General features: G+C 40.9%; 1 protein-coding gene across 5 annotated transcripts in view; it reads left to right on the forward strand.

Moving 5' to 3' along the window:
- SORCS2 (sortilin related VPS10 domain containing receptor 2) overlaps positions 1 to 24,980 on the forward strand; it is an 843,749-nt gene that overhangs the window by 427,855 nt on the left and 390,914 nt on the right. The window lies entirely within an intron of this gene.

Genomic DNA, 24,980 nt, shown 5'->3' on the forward strand with positions numbered 1-24,980 from the left:
TAACCAGGGATCCTAGAAATTTGTTTGCTGTGGAAAACACAAAATTTGTGTTTTTTACAAAGAATCTTTAGTTTTTACATTTTGTGAAAAAATAAAAATATATATTAACTAGTAACTTAATTTTACTGAAAGTGATAGTGTCACTTATTCAGCGAGCACAACCTGTCCTTATTGTGGTTGATTTTTGAATGCACTTTAAGTTTACATAGTTAAACATACTCCAGTAAACTACTTCTGGCATAGAAGATACTGTGTATAGGGGTTCGTGTTTTAATGCATCTCAGATTTCAATTCAGCCTCCAGACGTGACTAAAGAAAGTTTTGAAAAGATGCTGAAAACTTTAAAATTCACCCCTAAAGACCATATTACTGACTTTGACAAGGACAAATTTCACATTGATGGTAATGTGCATTTCCGTACTGTATGTAGCAAGGCTATCTATAGATTACAGTCGAAGGCAGACAACTGTAGAATGCATGGAAAGCGCTAAACAAACTGTGAAAATCATTTCCTCTGGATTTAAAAATTTCATTTGTACTTTCCTTGATTAAACTTGCATTCCAACTTTTTCAATGTCCACAATGGACAGCTAAAAATGTAATTGGATATTGATTACATTTTAGCCTAAATAGATTTCTCCTGCTAAAGATAGTGACTATAGCTCTGTTATTCCAGATTTGAGAACCTCTATAAGTCTGCATTGAGAGAAAGGCAAATCTAAAAATATTTTGCAATTTTTTGGCATGAAAAATACCGTCTTTGCTACTGTAAACATTCTGTTGCTCATGTAAATGTTGCCTAGGTGTCTCCATGGCACCTTTTCATAGTAAAATATAAGAATAGATACACCATATATTATCTTTAATTGAATATTGCTCATAATTGTGTCCCCCAAACATAATTTTTCTCCTTTATTAGACAGATGAAGTCAGGGGGAAAGATACAGACATATTTCCCTTCTCATATCACCCAAAGATGATAAGGAAAGACTAGTTTTTGGGGGGGAAGAGAGAGGGATGGGAGGGTATGTTTGTTTGTTTTTTAAAACCTCTACAATCTATAGGGGCACCCAGGAACTTTGATATGAAGAAGCAGATACTGTTTGTAACAATTAATGAAGCTGGGGGACTGTAACAGGGTCCCTGCAGGGCCCTCCTGGCTCCTGCCCCCGCTGGGCTGAGAAAGTCACCCAGAGACCTTGGTGCAGTGCTCATCTGATGCTTTTATTTACAGGTTTTGTTCCCACCACCTTTACACCATACAGATAGTCCCCTTCTTACAGTCCACCAGCAGGAGAGAGGGGGCACGCTATCTATCTCTGCTTCCCCTCACTGCCTTTCCTCTATGGCAGCTTACAGCCTGTCCAGCTCCTCCCCTGGCTTCCTTCCCTTGTGGCTTCTATCCAGCCCCAACCTGATGAGGCAGCAGCTGTTCCAGCTTTCCCAGTTAGGGCCAGGTGATCTACCCAGCTCCAATTCACCTCCCTTAATTGGAGCTGGAGTGACAGAGGGTTGGCTAAGCAGTTTTCTGCTTAGCACCCTGTCACAGAGACAGTCAAGGGAAGATTAAGTCATGTTTTGCTACCTTGTATTCGAATTCCATAGTACAATAGTATTTACAGTGTAGGTAGGAGCTTTGATATTGCGCTCTAATAGAGTAAAATGGCTTACATGTTATAATTGCTGTGCTTTTTTACTTATAGAAACAGCCAGAAAAGCCTAGGAATTCCAAATGACTTAGTTAACAAACTTGGGAAAGGGAAGACACAGTGCCTAAGGGAAAGGATAAATGGATTGATTGCCAAAAAGAGAATTAGGTAGTCAAACAGATGCAAAGTATTATCATGTAACACTGCAATGGATATAGACAAGATGGCAAGGTGTTATTGTATAGAGAGAGACTGAGTCTATGCTATGACAAGGAAAGAGGTGGGAAAAGTAATGAGCAGGAAATGAGGAAGCATTATGATAAGGCGAGAAGGCTTAGATATTTTAACTTTTGATTTATGTATTCCCAGTTAGTAGTTTAGAGATCAGGACTAAAAACCAAACTATACTCTTTAAGGTTCAAGCCTCCAGAGGATGGTTACAGATAATTTAATTTAGTGGAGGACTGTGAATGACACAATAAGTGATAAAAATTAAAAACTTTAACATAAAATAGTTAAGCAAACAGGCATTACAATATAACCATGCCCTGCATTTATACTTGTATTCTGAGATGAAATGCATTTAGAGGTGATCATTCCCTGAATGGGAAGAATGGGTATAATCCTTTCTCTAAAGATCCTTGATGGTGGATGGGTACGCCTATCTAAAATCAAGGTCTTACCCTTTTTATAATAAATTATAGTAACAACCATTAGTGAATTAATGTTTAATCTACCTTTTACCATATCTATATTTCTGTTACCATAATTAAATATTTTCTACCCTCTCATTGGTTATTGAACATTAAACATCATCTGAATTAGCATCAGCGTAAATATCATATCAATTTCTGTCAACATAGATTAACATTTGATCTAAAACACTTGTAAAAACCAGTTAGAACCAAAACATGTTTACACCATGACCTGAGGTTAAACTTGCCTCTAACTCTAACTTGCCTCTGAATTGTCTAACTTTGTTGTACATATATTTTACCAGGCTTTGCTTGACTATTGGCAAGCCTATTATTAGGAAATAGATTTCTGGGCCTACTTACCTTTCAACACATTTCTATATAACATAAGCAAGCATTATCTCTGTCGGTTACAATATAAAAAGAATGATGCAGAAAAAGAGGAATTCGATGATGAGATATGAAATAAGAGAGGAAAAGAAAGATGGGATTTAATGATGTGGAAGAGAGGTGATTAGGGACGAAAGAAAAATAGAATTTAGAGATGAGAAAATCCTGTTAAGTTATCCAATACATCTCCTTGCCTCTGCAGTATATTTTTCTAATTCAGTGATTCTTAACCCTTTCCATGCACAACCCCCCTTACCATTTAATCAGAACTCTACTCCATTTAACTGTATAGAAAGGACTCAGAAGTTGCAAACCCCAGACACTTGTTGTAACCTCCAGAATAAGAACTTTTCTAGTGCTTTGTCCAGGCTAGTTTTAAGTTATTGGGTTTTTGTTTTTACCTGTGGCTCTCCAAAATGTTCATTCCACCAGTCACTTCAGAGGAGAAACCCTCTGATTTAACACCTCTCCTCCAAAAATTCCAGTTATCTCTGTTGCTTGGATTCCATTCTGTAGACCAACAGAAAGGTCTCTGCAGGTCACAACCAGTGTGTCACTTTTTTAGACCATGTTACTTTGAATGCTTCTATTGTCATTCATTTCAGTGTTGTTTTTATCCAAGCTGAGTAGGTGAAAGCAGCGGTATGGCGCACAGAGCACACAACACTCCCATTGGGAAAGGATTCATGCCATTTTGTCTCCTTTTCCTTTTGATTTAATGTAGCTTCTCACAGTATGTCTGTTACCAGGCCCATTCGCTTGTCTCATGGTTATCTCTTGCTCTTCTTTTTAAGGTATGGTATAGGAAAATTTACCTGTCTATTCCTCTAGAAAGCTACTTGAGAGACATTTACATCACAGTGAAAATTATGGTTCTTCAGACATCATTACATTCTCAAAGATGTGACCGTGTTCTTTGATATCATGTTCTTGAGACTTAATTTGGCACGAGCTTACCTTTCAGTTGAAATTTGATTTATCTTGGACTGTAAGATAGTGATAAGTGTGCATCTTTCACTGAAGGAAATGCCAGCAAAATTATGTAAAGAAACTTTATCCAGTTTTCATCAGAGAACAGTTTAGATCATAGAATCATAGTACTGGAAGGGACCTCGAAAAGTCATCTAGTCCAGTACCCTGCACTCATGGCAGGACGAAGTATTACCTAGACCATCCCTGACAGGTGTTTGTCTAACCTGCTTTTACAAATCTCCAGTGATGGAGATTCCACAACATCCCTTGGCAATTTATTCATGTGCTTAACCACCCTGACAGGAAGTTTTTTTTTCCTAATGTCCAACCTCAACCACCCTTGCTGCGGTTTCAGCCCATTGCTTCTTGTCCTATCCTCAGAAGTTAAGGAGAACAGTTTTTTTCCCTCCTCCTTGTAACAAGCTTTAATGTACTTGAAAACTGTTATCATGTCTCCTCTCAGTCATCTCCAGACTAAACAAACCCAATTTTTTCAATCTTCCCTCCTGGGTCATGTGTTCTAGACCTTTAATCATTTTTGTTGCTCTTTGGACTTTCTCCAGTTTGTCCACATCTTTCCTGAAATGTGGCCCCCAGAACTGGACACAATACTCCAGTTGAAGCCTAATCAGTGGGGAGTAGAGTGAAACAAAACAAAATGAAACAGAAGGACATCAAAAGCAGTACCTATGTAGTAGACTGATAAACGGGGCTCTGTTTCAAAGTCAGCCAAAGTGATGAAGATATAGTGAACCATCTCCTAAAGTAGAATGAGTAAAAGGAGAGGATTTGCTGCAGTAGAATGTGGATAAGGAAGGCTGTCCTGTAAAGTTACAGGAAAAAATTGGTCCAATGTGCTGGGAGAGAGGGGAAGAAGGGTCAGTCTTAAAATGGCATGATTTATAGTCTATTAGACTGGAGAAAAACTAAATCTGCCACTGGTAAACTAGCTGCTTGTGGAGGTCCTGAATAGTACTGGGTATTCACCATTCATGTAGGCATTTTGTTTCACCTATATTGTTTTTAGACTTTCTAAAAATGTCCTTAGCATCTTGAGGAAAAGCCACCCCAGTTCAGATATTTGAATCAATGGGCTTCCTATAGAATAGAGAGGATTATTTAAGTCACCTTATTATAACATTTCTTGACAATATACTGTTATGCCCATCTTGTAAATAGGAGAACTGAACATGAATGGGGGAGTGCTACACTGAATCTTCCACCAAACGGTGCCACAAGTCTATTAGATCAGCCTGCAATACATCTCAAAACAGTTCTGTTTGCTGAGCAATGTCAGGCTTATCTAAGTCCTTAGTTTTCAGTGTCACAAAGTTGCCAAGTTCCCATTAGTGATGGTCCCAGTCAAATAAAGCTTGCTGAAATCAAACCAAATCTGAAGCAAGCTGCTTTTATTTCCCAAAGTCAGTGGCTAGTAAATCTATCTCCTTTATTTTATTTTTCAAATTAGGGCATTGTTTACTTACTGTTAAACTGTAGATGCCATTAACAGCAATTTAGTGGAACAGGCTTCTTGAGAAAAATTATCGGGAAAAAAACCAAATATCCAAGCCAAGCCTCAATACCACGTACTTAGGGAATGCGTTTAAATATGGAAAAGTATTCATAGCGACTATTACTTTGGCATTTTTTGCTCTTTTTAACAAAATAGGGGGGTTTAAAAGAAATATATGTATATATCTAACTATATGCTTAGAAAGATAACTGCCCCAAAAATCAAATTGTATGTGAGGTGAAATTGGACAAGAGGGCTGCTGAAAGGAATTTTTAAAGAAGTATGAAATAAAATAGGATAGCAAAAGAAAGTTAAAGGAAGCTTCAAGCGGCAAGAAGAGAGGAAGTATTCTAAATTTATAATGGCAATTAATTATGCATTCATTGCTTTTGAAGAGGTCAGACATGATGAATTTAAATTGAACGTGAGGATGAAGGCAGTGCTTTGGATTAGAGGCATTACATCAGGGTGATGGAGGAAGAGAAGGGTAGAGAGAAAAGTAGATGAAACAAAGGGGAAAAATTGGAACTTTGAGGCAATAAGTAACGAGGATATTAAATCAAACAGATCCGCCTTGTGGCTAAAATGATTAATGATTCCTGGGCAGTTGAAAATAGTGATAATTTGTTAGCCATAAAATTACACCGAAAGGATGTTGAGGTTGCTGTGGAAGTTAATAAAACAAGGAATTTCTTAGTGGAGTCTCGCCTCCACACAAAAAATGGACAATCATTAAGGAAATTGTTAAAGAGGCACTCCATTGTATGGAATTTAAAGGTAGATTCTCCTCATACATGCATATATTTTTCTCCATGACTTTAATGGGTCCTATACATATGAATCAAGAAGACAATAGACCTGTGAAATAGTCATCTGGAAATCAGCCTTAATGCATTTTTGTGGCATCTGTAACGTTTACATTGCACCATTTAGTTGGTAAATATATTTTTAAAAAATCAAAAAGGAGGTGTAACTGGGACTTCAGGCAATGCTGCACAATACAGCTTAGGACAACTAAGTTTGGGATAAATTAAAATGTCTCGGTCCACTCTCTGGACTAGTGGAACCCAGCTTACTTCATAAGTAGGGCCAAATTCTACTCAGTTGTTCTGGTATAAATCTAAAGTAACACTTTTGCCTTTGATTGGGTTACTCTGTACCAATTTAGTATTTGGGATGTGTGATGGTACCTCATTACTCAAGCATCTGTCTGTTTAGGAGCACAGATACTAAGATGATAGGGGCCCTACAAGCACCTAGGAAGATTTACACAGTACTCCTTACTATGATATCTGAGCACCTCCTGCAGACAAGTTGTTTGATGCAAGCTATTGCAAAGAGGCTTCAGGAGACATGAAGAATATACATATACTGTATCAGTGTGAATCAGAAGTCAGATACTTTTGTTGGTTTTTTCAGTCATAGGCACAAACTTAATTTACGTAAATACCAGGGTGGAAGGAGTCCTTCAGGAATTTCATTACTGCATTGCTGAGCTAAATATTTGCAAAAGAGAGCTAAAGCAGAGAGGCTTAGTAGTTAAGAAGTAGAACAGTAAATAGAATTTCTTTGTCACCTCAGGCTTTTACAGTACCACACATAACATAAAAAAAGAGATGTTTCCCTTGAAGGTGTTTTCATGCACCAAATTGTCCCTTGGGTATGGGGCCACCAGAACAGGACACTGACCAGCTAATTCCCCTATGGCAGGTGATATGATTCGCTGGTTTTAATGTTGCCCCAGCTCCGCCTGAGGGGATACAGCAGGCCACACTATGTTTTAGAATTTTGCCTAATTAGAAATACTGTTTTTAGTCTGTTGTTACATAAGATTATTTATTCACACTTGATCTTAACAGTAGCAGTGGCCTGGTACCAGAAGAGAGACATCATTAGATTTAATCAACTCCCCTTGCATATTAAACTTAAATTATGAGGCACTGCTCTTTTCACCTCCCTGCACAGTACAGTGGCCTCAGTCTAAAGCCCACTGAAATGAGGAGGAGTCTTTCCGCTGAGTTCAGAGTGCTTTGGATTAGGCCCAGTATCCATTGCCAGTTATTTGCTTGCTAATTTAATTATAGCTAATAATTATCAGTAAATGCATTTGCATTGCCCTCTAATTTCAAATTCTCCATGCAGCAGAATTTTTGCCTTGACAATGGGTGATTGCATGGTCATAGTTGGGGGGAAAAACTGGAGGTTTTAACAGTTGAGTATGGACCACTGAACCTTTTGGCACAAGGCAGGTAGGAGAAGGGGCTATGGTTTTTTTGATACCCATAAAGCCATTGAGGCTTTTGATGTTCAGGAGCGGATGTGCTCCTCTTTTCTCTCCCCGTTCTGGAAAGGCGATCAGGTGACTAAGCCCTTAACAGTAGTTGATTGCCCAGTTTCATCTCAATTTCAAATCTGCCACTGTACCCAACACTGCCAAATGATCACATTAGCTTGATGTTTCTGCTAAAATTATCGGCAGTGAAACAAGTTAATACTGACTTATCAATTTTTGTCTTAAGACTTCAGTTAGTTCCCACCTGAGATGAACAGGACAGGTTCACAGCTATCTGATCTATTGTTTCAAGCTGTTTGCAGACTCAGACAGCTTAGCATTGGTTTACACTCTTATCACATTATAAAGGTTTTATTGGCAACCGTAAATCATAGAGATTAAATTTTTCAAATAAAATTTTAACAGCAAGGTTATGCAGTAGCTAACTATGTGCATTATGCAGCAATTTGTGCAGCCACATAGTGAAAATCTGTACAGAGAGTTGGATTTAATATGCATTTATCTCTATATCCACAAGCAAGTCAAGTACTCTATTACAGAGGACAAAATCACTGTGACCAAATTACATTCCAAATCAGTTGCATCAGTGACCACCAACAAAATAGCCGGGCAGCTAGCTAGTGGCAGCTATATGGCAAGGGGGAGCAGGAGCTCAGATTCCAGATGTGGAAGTTGTTTCTCAGAAAGGCAATTTACAAATTAGGATCAGAATTTCCCTTTTTTCCTCTTTGCAGCTCGCCATTTTAATACACCAGTGCTAGCCAGGGAACATCTTGACTTAAAACCCTCTGCTAAGGCTTTTCTTTTCTTCTTCACTTTCCTGGTGATTTGATGTGATGTCATTTCCACCCCCTTCTTCTTCAAGTAGAACTGTGCTGTTTTTTCTTACTTTTAATAAGGCACAATAGGGAAATTCCTTCCCTGCTAGGATCCAATCAAATTTTCTCATCAGTTAGGCTTGACAGCAGGTTTAACACATTTCCTAATTACAAATGTAATTACTTTGTTTATTAACAAACAAGACCCCAAACCTTTCTCAAACCTGCTCTGATAAATATAATCTTGAAAAAGACTTCAAGGGTAAAGCTCAGCAAAAGAGAGAGGGGAATGGGGTTTATGATTGTCACTGTAAGTAGCTGGTCAGTTCACTTTTCTTTTCTTGGGAAAGAGAGTGGTAGGCTGGCAGTGGAGTAAAGAAGGACGGGTAGATAGAGTGATGAGGTCTAGATAGAGTGACCCTCAAGTGTTAGGAGCTTAAGGAATTGGAATTGGCGGCTGTGATTGCAGAGCCATTGGCCATTATCTTTGAAAACTCGTGGCGAACGGGGGAATTCCCGGATGACTGGAAAAAGGCTAATGTAGTGCCAATCTTTAAAAAAGGAAAGAAGGAGGATCCTGGGAACTACAGGCCAGTCAGCCTCACCTCAGTCCCCGGAAAAATCATGGAGCTGGTCCTCAAAGAATCAATCCTGAAGCACTTACATGAGAGGAACGTGATCAGGAACAGTCAGCATGGATTCACCAAGGGAAGGTCATGCCTGACTAATCTAATCGCCTTCTATGATGAGATTACTGGTTCTGTGGATGAAGGGAAAGCAGTGGATGTATTGTTTCTTGACTTTAGCAAAGCTTTTGACACGGTCTCCCACAGTATTCTTGTCAGCAAGTTAAAGAAGTATGGGCTGGATGAATGCACTGTAAGGTGGGTAGAAAGTTGGCTAGATTGTCGGGCTCAACGGGTAGTGATCAATGGCTCCATGTCTAGTTGGCAGCCGGTGTCAAGTGGAGTGCCCCAAGGGTTGGTCCTCGGGCCGGTTTTGTTCAATATCTTCATAAATGATCTGGAGAATGGTGTGGATTGCACTCTCAGCAAATTTGCGGATGATGCTAAACTGGGACGAGTGGTAGATACGCGGGAGGGCAGGGATAGGATACAGAGGGACCTAGACAAATTGGAGGACTGGGCCAAAAGAAATCTGATGAGGTTCAATAAGGATAAGTGCAGGGTCCTTTACTTAGGACGGAAGAACCCAATGCACAGCTACAGACTAGGGACCGAATGGCTAGGCAGCAGTTCTGCGGAAAAGGACCTAGGGGTGACAGTGGACGAGAAGCTGGATATGAGTCAGCAGTATGCCCTTGTTGCCAAGAAGGCCAATGGCATTTTGGGATGTATAAGTAGGGGCATAGCGAGCATATCGAGGGACGTGATCGTCCCCCTCTATTCGACATTGGTGAGGCCTCATCTGGAGTACTGTGTTCAGTTTTGGGCCTCACTACAAGAAGGATGTGGATAAATTGGAGAGAGTCCAGCGAAGGGCAACAGAAATGATTAGGGGTCTGGAACACATGACTTATGCGGAGAGGCTGAGGGAACTGGGATTGTTTAGTCTGCAGAAGAGAAGAATGAGGGGGGATTTGATAGCTGCTTTCAACCACCTGAGAGGTGGTTCCAGAGAGGATAGTTCTAGACTATTCTCAGTGATAGAAGAGGACAGGACAAGGAGTAATTGTCTCAAGTTGCAGTGGGGGAGGTTTAGGTTGGATATTAGGAAAAACTGTTTCACTAGGAGGGTGGTGAAACACTGATATGCGTTACCTAGGGAGGTGGTAGAATCTCCTTCCTTAGAAGTTTTTAAGGTCAGGCTTGACAAAGCCCTGGCTGGGATGATTTAATTGGGGATTGGTCCTGCTTTGAGCAGGGGGTTGGACTAGATGACCTCCTGAGATCCCTTCCAACCCTGATATTCTATGATTCAATGATTCTAAGGGTCTAAGACTGCTCCTCATGGACCCTGCCGTGTGTTTTCTTGGTTTGTGTCCCCTTGCTCATCTCTCTGAGTGCACCACCTCAGGTCTTAAGCCTCACGCCTTTCTCTGTAACTGTGGAATTCCACAATTCTTGCATTCTTAGATGGGGTCCTGGGCTACAGTATCCTATGTATCAACCATGCTTACCCAGCAGGTACAACAGTGTTTGGCACCTGTGATTCTTCCCAATGGGAGTCTGGGACCAAACAGCCTCCTTAAAGTATTGTTTATTTTAACAGTAGGAACAAAACCTTTATAGAAAAAAGAGAGAGAGAGTGTTCCTTTTTAAACTGCTACAATTCTCTTGCTCTCCTGGTTCCTAGGCCTTGGCCCTGATCATCAAAACCAATTCTGTGTATAAACCAAGAAGTAGAATCTTCAAAGTTAATAGTTTGGGCTTTGTCTCTTCATGACCCTCAATTATTTACTGTGGGTGGCTTATCTTGAGCAATTGTTTCCTTTCCTGCTCGTTTTTCCTGACAGCTGTCCTACTAAATTAAACCAATATATTTAGACAGTAAAACGGCCCAATAACCAGGTCAACATAGTGTTTGCACATTATTACAGAGCAACTCCACTTCCACTGCAGACCCAATCTTGCCAGGAGCTGAGTGACTTTAACTTGAAGTCAGATTGGGAGATTGAAATGCTCATCAACTCACATGACAGTGTGCTACATTGAGAGATTAACAGATGGTCCATACTAGCTGTACATTAAGAGACAGATGTGGTGGTAGTTAAATTGGGTAGCAATGCAGTTACTTATGTAAGGCTTTTGATGTTTTTTTAAAATGTATTAATAGGGCCAAATGTTTAGGTATGGGCAGGTATCTCTGTTTAAGCCACAAAAATTACATGTGCACCAGTTGTATGCATAAAACTCACATTTGCATGTGCACAAAAGGAAATACCTGTTTGAAACAGGTGCAATCATATATTCACCATGCTTGTTCACATTCTTAAAGATTGCCACACTTGTGTTTTCCTGGGTGCAAGAGGAATTGCATTTCCATAGCTGTTGGACCTCCACCAAATTGCCCTACAATTCTACTTGGGAACCAGAAAACAAGAACATCCATATTTTCAAATGCTATGTCTACTGATTTAGCATACATGTAAGATATGAACGTGTGTATAAGTTAAAGTAAACTTTAGTAAAATAAAGATAAACAGTACGACCACAAAGCCATGTCACTCCCCATGTCTCTCATCTTCCCACACTGCAACCACTAACAAGTCCTTTCCTTGCTACAAAAGCTGTTTGAACAGCTGTGTCTTGTTCCCATTCCTCTAGATCACCACACTTCCCTTTTCTGGGCTGCTAGGGGAACTGCATTCCACAGCTGCAGGACCTCCACTAAATTGCTGCACACTTCAACTTGAAAACCAGAGAACAAGAGCATTCATACAGCCCTAGCCCATGATTCTACTTATCACTTATAATTTCAGAAATTTCAAAATTATTTTTGCAGAACCAACAAGGGTTGTTCTTTTTTAAGTACAAAAGAATATATACAATGAGCCATGTTATATTCTTATGGCTTGTCTAGGTCAGGGGTCGGCAACCTTTCAAAGAAGAAGAGCCACTTTTTGTTTTTTCTCTATGACCAAAATATTTCGAGAGCTGCATCACATGCAAAGCTACTTGCAGAGTTAGAATTTATCAGCTAATAATAATTGAACATATTAAAGTTATTACTACTCACTAATACTTTTTATGCAACTTGTACCATTTGAATTTGTATATAAACAGGAGGTAGCCCTGGACTGGGACAGGGGATTGGGGTACACGAGGGGGTCTGGGGTCTGGGAGGGAGTTTGTGTGCAGGATGGGGGTTCTGACCTGGGGCAGAGGGTTGGGAGGGGATGCAAGGTGCAGGCTCTGGCCGGGAGGTGCTTACCAGAGGTGGCTCCCAGCCAGCGGCGCAGCAAAGCTCTAACCCATGCCACTCCTGGAAGCGGCTTGCTGCTGGCACATCTTTGTGCATCCCTGGTGAGGGGAGAGGCAGCTCCATGCACTGCCCCCACCCCCATCCTCCCAACTCCCATTGGCTGGGCCAGCCAATGGGAACTGTTGGGGCAGCGCATGCAGGCACAGGCAGCACTGGGAGACCCGCTGCCCCCCTCCCTCCTCAAGGGGCCAGCCAAAGAGCTGCATGGGGGCAGCCAAAGAGCCGCAGGTTGCCAACCCCTGGTCTAGATGAACAATTAGTGAACGGCAAGCTGAGATGTAAAGCTAGGGTGCATTAGTGTTCTGCACGCTAACTATCTGTGCCGACCCTTGCTACTGCATGCTAAAAGTTCCCTAGTGTGATCTGACCTGCTCTGCTTTGAAATGGGAGGAGATTAAAGAATAGTAGGGAACTTTTACTGCAGGGCAACAGGGTCCACATGGACAGTTAGCGTGCTGTAGATTTATACTGCAGCTTGCCACACACTAACTACTTGGCTAGACAAGTCCTTTGCTACACAAGTGTAAATCTAGGTTTCTCTAGTGTAAATTTGGAGCAATTCCAATAGAATCAGTGGGATTACTCCAATCATACGTCGTTGTAATGAAGAGTGGTATTTGACCCCACTGTATTATTTTCTGTGGATATAGGACCTGACTTTTCCACCGAATTACACCCAGTTAATGCAAGTGCAACACCATTAGTTTCAGTGGAGTTACCCCGGTGAAAAAATTGTGTAATACAGTGGATAATCAGATCTGTAGTCACTAGGTTAGGTGATCAGGAAAGAAGAAAATATTATGGATCTATTAATGTGTCTGTGACCATATGCTAACAGAGTCAGTGCGCTGGTAATATATACTTTTTTATATATATATGGAACTTGTCCAATATACATAGCAGAGTAGGAGAGGAAGTAGCTAAATTCTTTTTTAAAAGGTGTGTATGTGTAATTATGCACGCGCGCGCACACACACTTTTTTTTTTATAAAGAATTTAGCTACTCCCTCTCCTACTCTGTGTATTGGGCAAGTTCCATTATCATTCACATTTTTAAGATTAATCAGCAGTAAATTGAAGTCATGAAAGTAAAAAAAATTAGCATTCATTCTTCCTTTTTCTGAGCCAGAGCTCATCTTTTATATCTGAAAGTCTAAAATATCTGGTTTTGTACTATTTTCTATTGTCAAAGCCAGGCCCTGTTTGCCAGAGGGAAGGTGAATAAAATGTATCACTTTAAAATATATGTATATGTTTGTAAAATACTCAACCTTCAACAATGTAATTTGAATTAGTTTATATGATTTTGTATTTAGACAGGTATTTATTCTTTATTGTGTTGTTTCGCATCATAGTATTTGATCACCTTTGTATTATATAAAGATAAATAAATAAAATTAAACCAACACAAAAACGTTAAAGCAATAACAATCAATCTGTGGGCAAAATGTTAGAAGCACGAGTTATATCCATTCCATGACAAGGAAACAATGCAAAGTAGTATGCTTACCAAAAACTTCATTAACAACTAAAAGCAGCAACATGACATATAAATAAATCTGAGAACACAAAACATGAGCTCCATTAAACAGAAGTGTAGTCCCATGCACAAGGTTAAATATTACTGTCTACAACTTGTTCCTTTGGATCTAAGATTTGTAATAGGTAGCATTTTTGTTTTGGAGAGGACGGATGATCTTGTCATGGAACCAAAGCCCTTGCTTGTATCAAGAGTCCAATTTGTCTTTTCCTGGTTGTGCTGCAGCCTTCTAAGGTAACTTTGGGCAAAATGCTAAAGCCAGAAGTTTCAAACTTAGTGTCTAACTTTAGGCATTGGAATCTATATTTAGGCACATAAATTGGTGACACAATTTTCAAAAGTGCTGATCTTTGACACTTCCTGTTAACTTGAATGGGAGTTACAGTTGATCAGCACTCTTAAAATCCAACCACTTAGATGCCTAAATATAGCTTCAACTGCTTGACTTTAACTTTGAACATTTTGATCATAATCTCTCTAAGATTTAGGGACCCTTTGTCTTGCCTGTGATCAGTACCAACGACCAGCATCCACACTGTCCAGATGCAGCTTCAGATCCAAGAGTCCAAATATGAACCACCTGAAATGTGGAGAAATTTGGGTATTAGGCTTCAGACCTTATTAATATCTGAAATGGTTCACTCTTGCTTATCATACCTCTATGTAAAGCCTGCTTTCTATAAACCTGACCCAAAGGTCTTTGAGATCAGTGGAAAGACTCCTACTGACTAGGGTTGCCAACTTTCTAACCCCAGAAAACCAAACACCCTACCCACCCTGTCCCTAGGCCACACCCCTGCCCCTTCCCAAGGCCCTCCCCCGCTCAATACATTCCCCTTCCCTCGGTGGCTCACTCTCCTGCACCCTCACTCACTTTCACAGGGTTGGTGTGGGTTCCAGGGTGGGGCCAGAAATGAGGGGTTCCGGGTGTGGGAGGGGGCTCTGGGCTGGGGCAGGGGTCCTGGGGGGCAGGAGGGGGCAAGGGCTCTGCCTTTGGGTGCGGGCTCTGGGGTGGGGCTGGGGATGAGGAGTACAGGAGGGGGCTGGGGTTTGAGGCAGGGGGTTTGGGTGCAGGGGGGATGAGGGCTCCTTCTGAGGGTGTGGGCTCTGGGGTAGGGCCAGGGATGAGGGGTTTTGGGTGCAGGAGGGGGCTGCAGGGTGGGGCAGAGGGGTTACAGGGTGTAGGAGAGGTCTCTGGGCTGGGGCAGGGAGTTGGCATACAGGGGGGTGAGGGCTCCGTCTGAGGGTGCAGGCTTTGGGTGGGGCCAGGGATGAGGGATTTGGGATGCAGGAGGGGGCTTTAGGTTTGGGGTGGGGCTCAGGGCTCGGGCAGGGGGTTGGGGCTTAGGTGCGGGCTTATCTCCAGCGGCTCCTGGACAGCAGATCATAATTCACAACTTTACAAACGCCTTTGTAAGTATTTCACAGGGGTACCCGTGCTACTCCCCATATTTGCTATAGGGAATATAGAATATTGTTGTCTAGTTGCAAAGATGACATTTTAGGTCTTTCTGGATGGCATCCTGCTGCTTTCCACCCATCCCTCTGTTCGCTTTTTTCATGGAAGATAGGTCCATCAAATGGCTATTAGCCAGGATGGGCGGGGATGGTGTCACTAGTCTCTGTTTGCCAGAAGCTGGGCATAGGCGACAGGGAATGGATCACTTGATGATTACCTGTTCTGTTCATTCCCTCTGGAGCACCTGGCTTTGGCCACTGTTGGAAGACAGGATACTGGGATAGATGGACCTTTGGTCTGATCCAGTATGGCTGTTCTTATGTTCTTTATTTTTTTCTACATTCTGCATTAATTCTCTTTCTTTCTCCATCAGAGACAGATGGCAAGTTGGTGATATTAATGAGCTCCCTGCTGCCCAGAGAAGTCAGACAGAAATGGTTTGTGTTCCTGGACTAGCAGACAGCTCACACTTACTAACAGAATGTAGCTTGTATGTCGAGAGACTTGACACATGAATACTACAGCACATAACACTTTTCTTCACATGCACCTGTGATCTATGTTCCCCACTGCAAAATACTAGAAAAAAAATCTTGACCTCTGCTTAGTATGCTTGTTTGATGACTGCAATTAATTATACAATATCCATCTCCTTTATGGAGATGGAGGGAGCGTCAGGCTGGCACACATGGCAATTGAATGCCCTGCTTCTCTCAGATTAGCACACTGGAAAATAAAAACAAAGAACACCTGCTGTTTCTTAAAATTATTTTTGAACATTTTAAATACTTTTATTTTGGGTGGGGGGAGCAGAAAGCTATTATTTTTGGGCTAACTACAAAAGAACATAATTAATTATGGGAGCTGCAGGCCTCCAAGGTAATTAAACGCAGTTATCCAAAGATTCAAGATGGATTGTTATTTTTTCTTTAAAAAAAAAATGTGATTCTCAAAAGTGACTAGTAGTAGGGGTGTGCTTAAAGATAAGACAAGCTGATGGGAAGGTCCAGTAGTAGCAATCATGTGAGTGACCCAAAATTGTGGACTAAGTTCCCAAAGACTGGAAGTATTGTGGATGTTGTCCTTCAGGAAGAAAACACTCTGTATCACATGTCTGTGATCCCTTCTGATACATTAATGAAATGTTCTTGGTGGTCTCCTGCAGAAGATTTGTCAAGGTCTCCACAATCGGGGGAAAGCTGCCATAACTCACAACCTTTGAGTAAATGAGAAGCAAAAAATGTTTTAAAATAATGTGACCTTGGATTGTGGCATTTCATGGCCAACCTTGAACATATGACTACTGGATAGGTGTCTCTCCAGTATCACAGTTACCTTCTCTTCTAAGAGTAGGGAGTAGATAGTATAAGTAACTTAATATAAAGGATAACTATAGTATCTCAGATATATATGGGTCTGGGGCCTATTTCTAAATGTTGACTTTTTAAATAATGGCCAGTCTATTTACTATAATGACTGTGTATAAAAGATCGAGAGATATATTGAGAATGGCCAGGCCAATAAAAATAACTTTCAGAAAAGGATTGTATCAACTTGGATGTTAATAAATAAATAAATAAATAAATAAAAATTAAATGGAGTTTACCAAATGCATGGTTTAAAAACCTCAAATGTTTTAACATTTTGTTTATTTTTGTTCTATGTTGCAACAAATCCATTAAAAATTAGAAAAGTAGCCAAGTTCACCACAGGCTTGAACAGATGTGATGCCAGTAATTTCAAATTACTGCCACTAAAGCCAGCTCCGAATTTGAAGGAAGGTGTTTGGTGTCTCTTTTCAGTCCTGCCTTTTCACTAGTTTTCAGCTTGCACATAAGAATGGAGCCAATCCAAAAGTGACTAGCTGACTGCATCTGAGCAACAGATAGCGTTTTACATTTGTAATCTCATTAGAAATGAAACATGACTTCTTTTGTGCAAAAAAACCCCTAAGTTTGGCTTTAGGGAAAGGTATGTCCTTGTTTTATGTTTTTGTTTTTAAAAAGGACATACACAATAAACAAACCATGTGAAAGAGATAAGCAGTACTAGGAGGTTATGAAGATGAGTTGGAACTGCTGCTATTGAAGGAGTTGATAAAATAACTTAGATTGTATTTAACCATGCATAAATGTATTGACATATTTCCTAAATGAAGAATAAGGATTTAGACCATTTTTCAATTACATCCAATCAAGGAGAACCAATTAAATAGATAAGTGAAGTGACACTGAATTAACTTTAAGAACTTTAAGTACTCTACATACTAAACTATAAAACATGCACACCAATGCCATCATGCCATGGTACTCATAGGTGAAAGACACTTTAATTTTCAGAAGCTCTGTTTGGAGAAATCTCTTTTACAGGTATGCATTTGGTACTTAAAAAAACAGAAGTGGACAATTCTGAGAAAAAAGTATGAGCCTTACGAAAAAAAGTTATTTTAATTATAGGTAAAGTTGAGTACCTTTTGAAAGATAAAAGTAATAACCATAGGTACCAGTCACTTATTTCTGGCTTTTACTGAAGTTGTTTTTGTTGTTAGTTATTATGAGGGAGATTTTTAAAAGCTAGAAAAGAGAGTTAAGTACCCAATCTGTGTTAAGTATTAATTTTTATTATGGCAGCTCCGAAGAACTCTAAAGGACAAGGGTCCCACTGTGATAGGCAGTGTATGGACATGGCTATGAAAATCTCTCCCTGTATTGTAAATTTAAGTACAGCTTTTCATCCCAGGAAATCTCAAATCATATAGATACTTGAATCACTTCACACTACAGAACTTCATCAACCTCTGGTGTACAGCTGAAGTGAGAACTGTAGCCAGAATTTAGGCCACCAGGACTAACAATACTTTTTGTGAAAAAAGAGACATGGAATCTTTAATTACTGCAAATGATCAGTAATTTGATTTTACATCTCACCAAAAGGCACAGTGCCCCTAATGCCATGTTGTGACATTGATCAGAGATAATATGTCCTTGACTCAAGTTAACAACACTAGTTCTTACAGGACCCTGATTTCTTCTTGGAGATATACATTTCATCTAAGTACCTTCTTGTCTCAACTGTGTTTCTTCTGAGATCACAGTCTGAGATGGCATGTTACCTACATTTTTTAAGTTATATTTGATATTCTGTTTGCCAAAAATATTGAACTTGGCATTGTTTATAAATATTCTATATTGTCCCTATAGTAAAATACTAGTTGTACCAGGGAAATAGTTGCTGGGTAGTATGAGTCGCTTTGGAATGTTTTAATATGTTTTCACTTGATTTGTGCTAAGAGTACTTACCTCCAGTTTCAGATGGATGTGGTTATGAAGTTTTCATTCATTAACATGCTTGTGTTGTGTCAAATTAGGTCTGGGATTCATTCTTTACAGAGGTTGCATTGAAGGGTAAAATATGATGGAGAGAAAAAGGGTAGAGCTTTCGTGAATCAACATCATGAAACTCTAAGAAATCATATGGGATTCCCAGCTAATCTTTATAAAATGCCACCCACACACAAATTGTAGGAGGGATCTAGGCTGAAGTTCTGTATTTGGAAGTGTTTATGCTTCCTACTTCAAACATATGCCTATAATACCGTGTTTCAAGTAGAAAGGTAGGGAATTCTCTTCCAGTAAAAATAATGTGAGAAAAGACAACTTTTTCATCTTGAATAAGCCACCTCTGCTTTAAATATGGAGAAGCTTTGGAATTTTGGATTTAATGAGGCTTAAGTTGTCAGCATTGGAGGCTGTTTGCATTTGTTAAATATTTGGCATGCTATGCTAACTGGCATTGTTATATTTCCTCAGTCAGAATCCTTTTTTAACTTGTTGGTTTCTAAGCCATAAGGATTTGGCTCTTTGGGTCCTGCTTTTATGTTAGGTCATTCCTTTCAGTCTTACCTTGTCTCCTCTTTCTTCTCTCTCTCTTTGTACCACTGCCTTTTATTTAGTTGTTTGTTTTATTTTTGTGATTATAAGGCAGGTGTTGATACAGATCCATCAGCATGGATAAAGCAAGAAGAGGAAAATGATGCACTTAAAATGTGAACTCTGAGATTGCCTCGCCTGGGCCATCAATAGCCTATGTTAGACCTGTGTCCCTATTCTAAACTGGTGTCTTGATGTCTAGGGATCCAATCCTCCTCCCATGCTGGTCAGTGGCAAAACTCCTATTAAAATTAATGGGAGCGAGATTGGTTGGCAAACCGTTAAATCTGGAATCCGCTGAGTTGGCGCTCTCACTTTGATGGGTTGTACATGTCTCCCAATAGCATCTTGTGGTTGATCGGGGTAGCATATGGTTCTAAAAGGATCTCATTTCTAGTCAAAACATAGTCCTGGTGCCATGAGGTCTATGTTTGTTGTTTGGTTAGCATTTACTAACAGTTGCTACAGTTATGCAAATAACTGTGGTAAATGTATAGTGTTCATTGGCAGATGTTGACTTTTCCAGTGATGATCACTTTACTGTATTGTAATGAAAGTACGTATGTGGAACACATTAATGTTCCAATGCTGCAACATTGAAGTCAGTGGGAATTTGGCCACTAATCTGAATTGCAGCAAGATCATGACATAAGGCTTGAGGGCAGTACATATTTAGAAAAGTCCACGTGGCTCTTCTTCCACAAATTTGGGTACCTTATCTGATTCCTTGGCAGGAGGGAAGTGAATGGCCAAAAATATGTAATTGAATAAAGAGTTACTGTTTGGCTTTGATATTATCTGAAAATAAGGGTTACTGTTTGGCTTTGATATTATCTGAAAATACGGCATGGCAATCAGGACTGTTTACTGCTTTTTCATATGACCAAAAATAAATAAATAAAAATTTAGCACCAGCAAGGATCACTTAAATTTATCTAATGGGAGAGTTTCTTAGATTAGCTAGGTCAGTGCTGGTATATTGATGCATAATTCTTTAATGAAGCTACAGTAGACTAAAATCAGATGCTCCTACCAGTTCAATCTGTGGCAAATTATATCTCGTTTAAAAGATCTTTTGGGGCTTATGGACATGCCTAAAATAAACGGATCCACTGATACCTTGATGGTAAATTAAATAGACTGTTACCATTTGGGGGAGGGATAGCTCAGTGGTTTGAGCATTGGCCTGTTAAATCCAGGGTTGTGAGTTCAATCCTTGAGGAGGCCATTTAGGGAGCTGGGGCAAAAATTGGGGATTGGTCCTGCTTTGAGCAGGGAGTTGGACTAGATGACCTCCTGAGGTCCCTTCTAACCTTGATATTATGGTTTTTTTAGCATCAGATTTATTCAGATTACTACTGTGACCTCCTGAAAGTGATCATTCTTTTCAAAAAATGGTAAGAATGTTAATATGTTGCATAGTCCAAATCCAGCCTTGGGCTTTGGGCTGCATCTTAATAACATCAGTAGAGGTGTCCCTGTTTTACCAAGAAGGAACTTGACTCTATGTGCTTAGCGTTATACCAGTACATGCAACGATAGGTTATTGTGTACAGTAATATAAGATTGGAAACTGATGCAAAACCTGTCACAGAGTAAAGTAATCTGAGGCACTGTTTGACATGGAGAGGCAGGGAAGAGATGACTATTCCCTCGTTACCATAGTGTAGCTTAGCTTAATTATTATGGAGAAGGGCATAACAGAATGCAGGTGGAGTTATCTGTGTTATCTGTTTAATTTGGAAGGCCTGAATTAATCCTTTGGAGCGATGAGAGTATGCTTGATATTTGAAGTAATTCTAGGAGCCAGGGGCTTTTGAAACAAAACAATCTAATTTTCATATCAGGTAAATATGCATAGGCCAGATTAAATGCAGGTTTTGAAATGGATATTGTATCCAAATTATGAATTGGTGGAGGAAGATGAACTGCAGATCCAAGGAAAGGGTCCCAAAAAGGATCTCAATCTGAAGGTTGGTGTTAGTCATTAGGAAGCATTAAAAGACTCCTTCACCTGGTAGTGAAGTGCAATGTGGAACCAAAAGCTCAGGAAAATGGTTGAGAGCCTGGTCTTACCTCACTGCAATAAAAACACCTGTGGCTGGCCCGTTTCAGCTAACTCAGGCTTGCGGGGCTTGGGCTGTGGGGCTATAAAATTGCAATATGGATGTCTGGGCTCTAGCTAACATGGATGGGCCATGGGTATTTTATTGCAGTGTAGGCATACCTGGGAGTTTTGTCAATTGGCACATATACAACTGCGTTGACATATTAGTTAGAATATAAGGCATTTACAACGCACACTTTGCTTCTCTACAAAAGAAAAAGGACACTAAACTTTCTAAACTACTACATGCTACAAGGGGCCACAGCAATGGTTCCCTCACCCCACCTAGCAATATTGTTAACCTATCCAACTATACTCTCAGCCCAGCAGAAGCAGCTGTTCTATCTCGGGGCCTCTCCTTCTGCCCCTCCACCCCCACGAACATGATACAGTTCTGTGGTGACCTAGAATCCTATTTTCGACGTCTCTGTCTCAAGGAATATTTCCTAAATACCTCTGAACAACATACTAATCCACAGAGGTCTCCCTGCCAACACTACAGAAAGAGGGATTCTAGATGGACTCCTCCTGAAGGTCGAAACAGCAGACTGGACTTCTACATAGAGTGCTTCCGCCGACGTGCACGGGCTGAAATTGTGGAAAAGCAGCATCACTTGCCCCATAACCTCAGCCATGCGGAACGCAATGCCATCCACAGCCTCAGAAACAACTCTGACATCATAATCAAAAAGGCTGACAAAGGAGGTGCTGTTGTCATCATGAATAGGTCGGAATATGAACAAGAGGCTGCTCGGCAGCTCTCCAACACGAGTTTCTACAAGCCATTACCCTATGATCCCACTGAGAGTTACCAAAAGCAACTACAGCATTTGCTCAAAAAACTTCCTGAAAAAGCACAAGATCAAATCCGCACAGACACACCCCTGGAACCCCGACCTGGGATATTCTATCTACTACCCAAGATCCATAAACCTGGAAATCCTGGGCGCCCCATCATCTCAGGCATTGGCACCCTGACAGCAGGATTGTCTGGCTATGTAGACTCCCTCCGCAGGCCCTACGCTACCAGCACTCCCAGCTACCTTCGAGACACCACTGAATTCCTGAGGAAACTTCAATCCATCGGTGATCTTCCTGATAACACCATCCTGGCTGCTATGGATGTAGAAGCCCTCTACACCAACATTCCACACAAAGATGGACTACAAGCTGTCAAGAACACTATCCCCGATAATGTCACGGCTAACCTGGTGGCTGAACTTTGTGACTTTGTCCTTACCCATAACTATTTCACATTTGGGGACAATGTATACCTTCAGATCAGCGGCACTGCTATGGGTACCCGCATGGCCCCACAGTATGCCAACATTTTTATGGCTGATTTAGAACAACGCTTCCTCAGCTCTCGTCCCCTAAAGCCCCTACTCTACTTGCGCTATATTGATGACATCTTCATCATCTGGACCCATGGAAAAGAAGCCCTTGAGGAATTCCACCATGATTTCAACAATTTCCATCCCACCACCAACCTCAGCCTGGTCCAGTCCACACAAGAGATCCACTTCCTGGACACTACAGTGCTAATAAACAATGGCCACATAAACACCACCCTATACCGGAAACCTACTGACCACTATTCCTACCTGCATGCCTCCAGCTTTCACCCTGACCACACCACATGATCCATCGTCTACAGCCAAGCTCTGCGATACAACCGCATTTGCTCCAACCCCTCAGACAGAGACAAACACCTACAAGATCTCTGTCAAGCTTTCTTACAACTACAATACCCACCTGCAGAAGTAAAGAAACAGATTGATAGAGCCAGAAGAGTTCCCAGAAGTTACCTACTACAGGACAGGCCTAACAAAGAAAATAACAGAACGCCACTAGCGGTTACCTTCAGCCCCCAACTAAAACCCCTCCAACGCATTATTAAGGATCTACAACCTATCCTAAAGGATGACCCAACACTCTCACAAGTCTTGGGAGACAGGCCAGTCCTTGCCTACAGACAGCCCCGCAACCTGAAGCAAATACTCACCAACAACCACATACCACACAACAGAACCACTAACCCAGGAACTTATCCTTGCAACAAAGCCCGTTGCCAATTGTGCCCACATATCTTGTCAAGGTTCCTCCCCCACTCTGAACTCTAGGGTACAGATGTGGGGACCTGCATGAAAAACCTCCTAAGCTTATCTTTACCAGCTTAGGTCAAAACTTCCCCAAGGTACAAAATATTACACCCGTTATCCTTGGACTGGCCGCTACCACCACCAAACTAATACTGGTTACTGGGGAAGAGCTGTTTGGATGCGTCCTTCCCCCCCAAATACTTCCCAAAACCTTGCACCCCACTTCCTGGACGAGGGTTGGTAAAAAGCCTCACCAATTTGCTTAGGTGACTACAGATCCAGACCCTTGGATCTTAAGAACAATGAACAATCCTCCCAACACTTGCACCCCCCCTTTCCTGGGAAATGTTGGATAAAAAGCCTCACCAATTTGCATAGGTGACCACAGACCCAAACCCTTGGATCTGAGAACAATGAAAAAGCATTCAGTGTTTTACAAGAAGACTTTTAATAAAAAATAGCAGTAAATAGAAATAAAGAAATCCCCCCTGTAAAATCAGGATGGTAGATATCTTACAGGGTAATTAGATTCAAAAACATAGAGAACCCCTCTAGGCAAAACCTTAAGTTACAAAAAAGATACACAGACAGAAATAGTTATTCTATTCAGCACAATTCTTTTCTCAGCCATTTAAAGAAATCATAATCTAACACATACCTAGCTAGATTACTTACTAAAAGTTCTAAGCCTCCATTCCTGTTCTGTCCCTGGCCAAGACGACTACAGACAGACACAGACCCTTTGTTTCTCTCCCTCCTCCCAGCTTTTGAAAGTATCTTGTCTCCTCATTGGTCATTTTGGTCAGGTGCCAGCGAGGTTACCTTTAGCTTCTTAACCCTTTACAGGTGAGAGGAGCTTTCCCCTGGCCAGGAGGGATTTCAAAGGGGTTTACCCTTCCCTTTATATTTATGACATATCTATTCAGGGGACACCATCACAGGGCCTAATAACATCAGCCACACTATCAGAGGCTCGTTCACCTGCACATCCACCAATGTGATATATGCCATCATGTGCCAGCAATGCCCCTCTGCCATGTACATTGGTCAAACTGGACAGTCTCTACGTAAAAGAATAAATGGACACAAATCAGATGTCAAGAATTATAACATTCATAAACCAGTCGGAGAACACTTCAATCTCTCTGGTCACGCAATCACAGACATGAAGGTCGCTATCTTAAAACAAAAAAACTTCAAATCCAGACTCCAGCGAGAAACTGCTGAATTGGAATTCATTTGCAAATTGGATACTATTAATTTAGGCTTAAATAGAGACTGGGAGTGGCTAAGTCATTATGCAAGGTAGCCTGTTTCCTCTTGTTTTTTCCTATCCCCCCCCCCCCGATGTTCTGGTTTAACTTGGATTTAAACTTGGAGAGTGGTCAGTTTAGATGAGCTATTACCAGCAGGAGAGTGAGTTTGTGTGTGTATGGGGGTGGGGGGGATGTGAGAAAACCTGGATCTATGCAGGAAATAGCCCGACTTGATTATGTAAAGAGTTGTCACTTTGGATGGGCTAGCACCAGCAGGAGAGTGAATTTGTGTGGGGGGGTGGAGGGTGAGAA

Source organism: Caretta caretta, chromosome 4, assembly GCF_965140235.1.
Source record: "Caretta caretta isolate rCarCar2 chromosome 4, rCarCar1.hap1, whole genome shotgun sequence".
In the NCBI taxonomy this organism is placed as follows: domain Eukaryota; kingdom Metazoa; phylum Chordata; order Testudines; family Cheloniidae; genus Caretta; species Caretta caretta.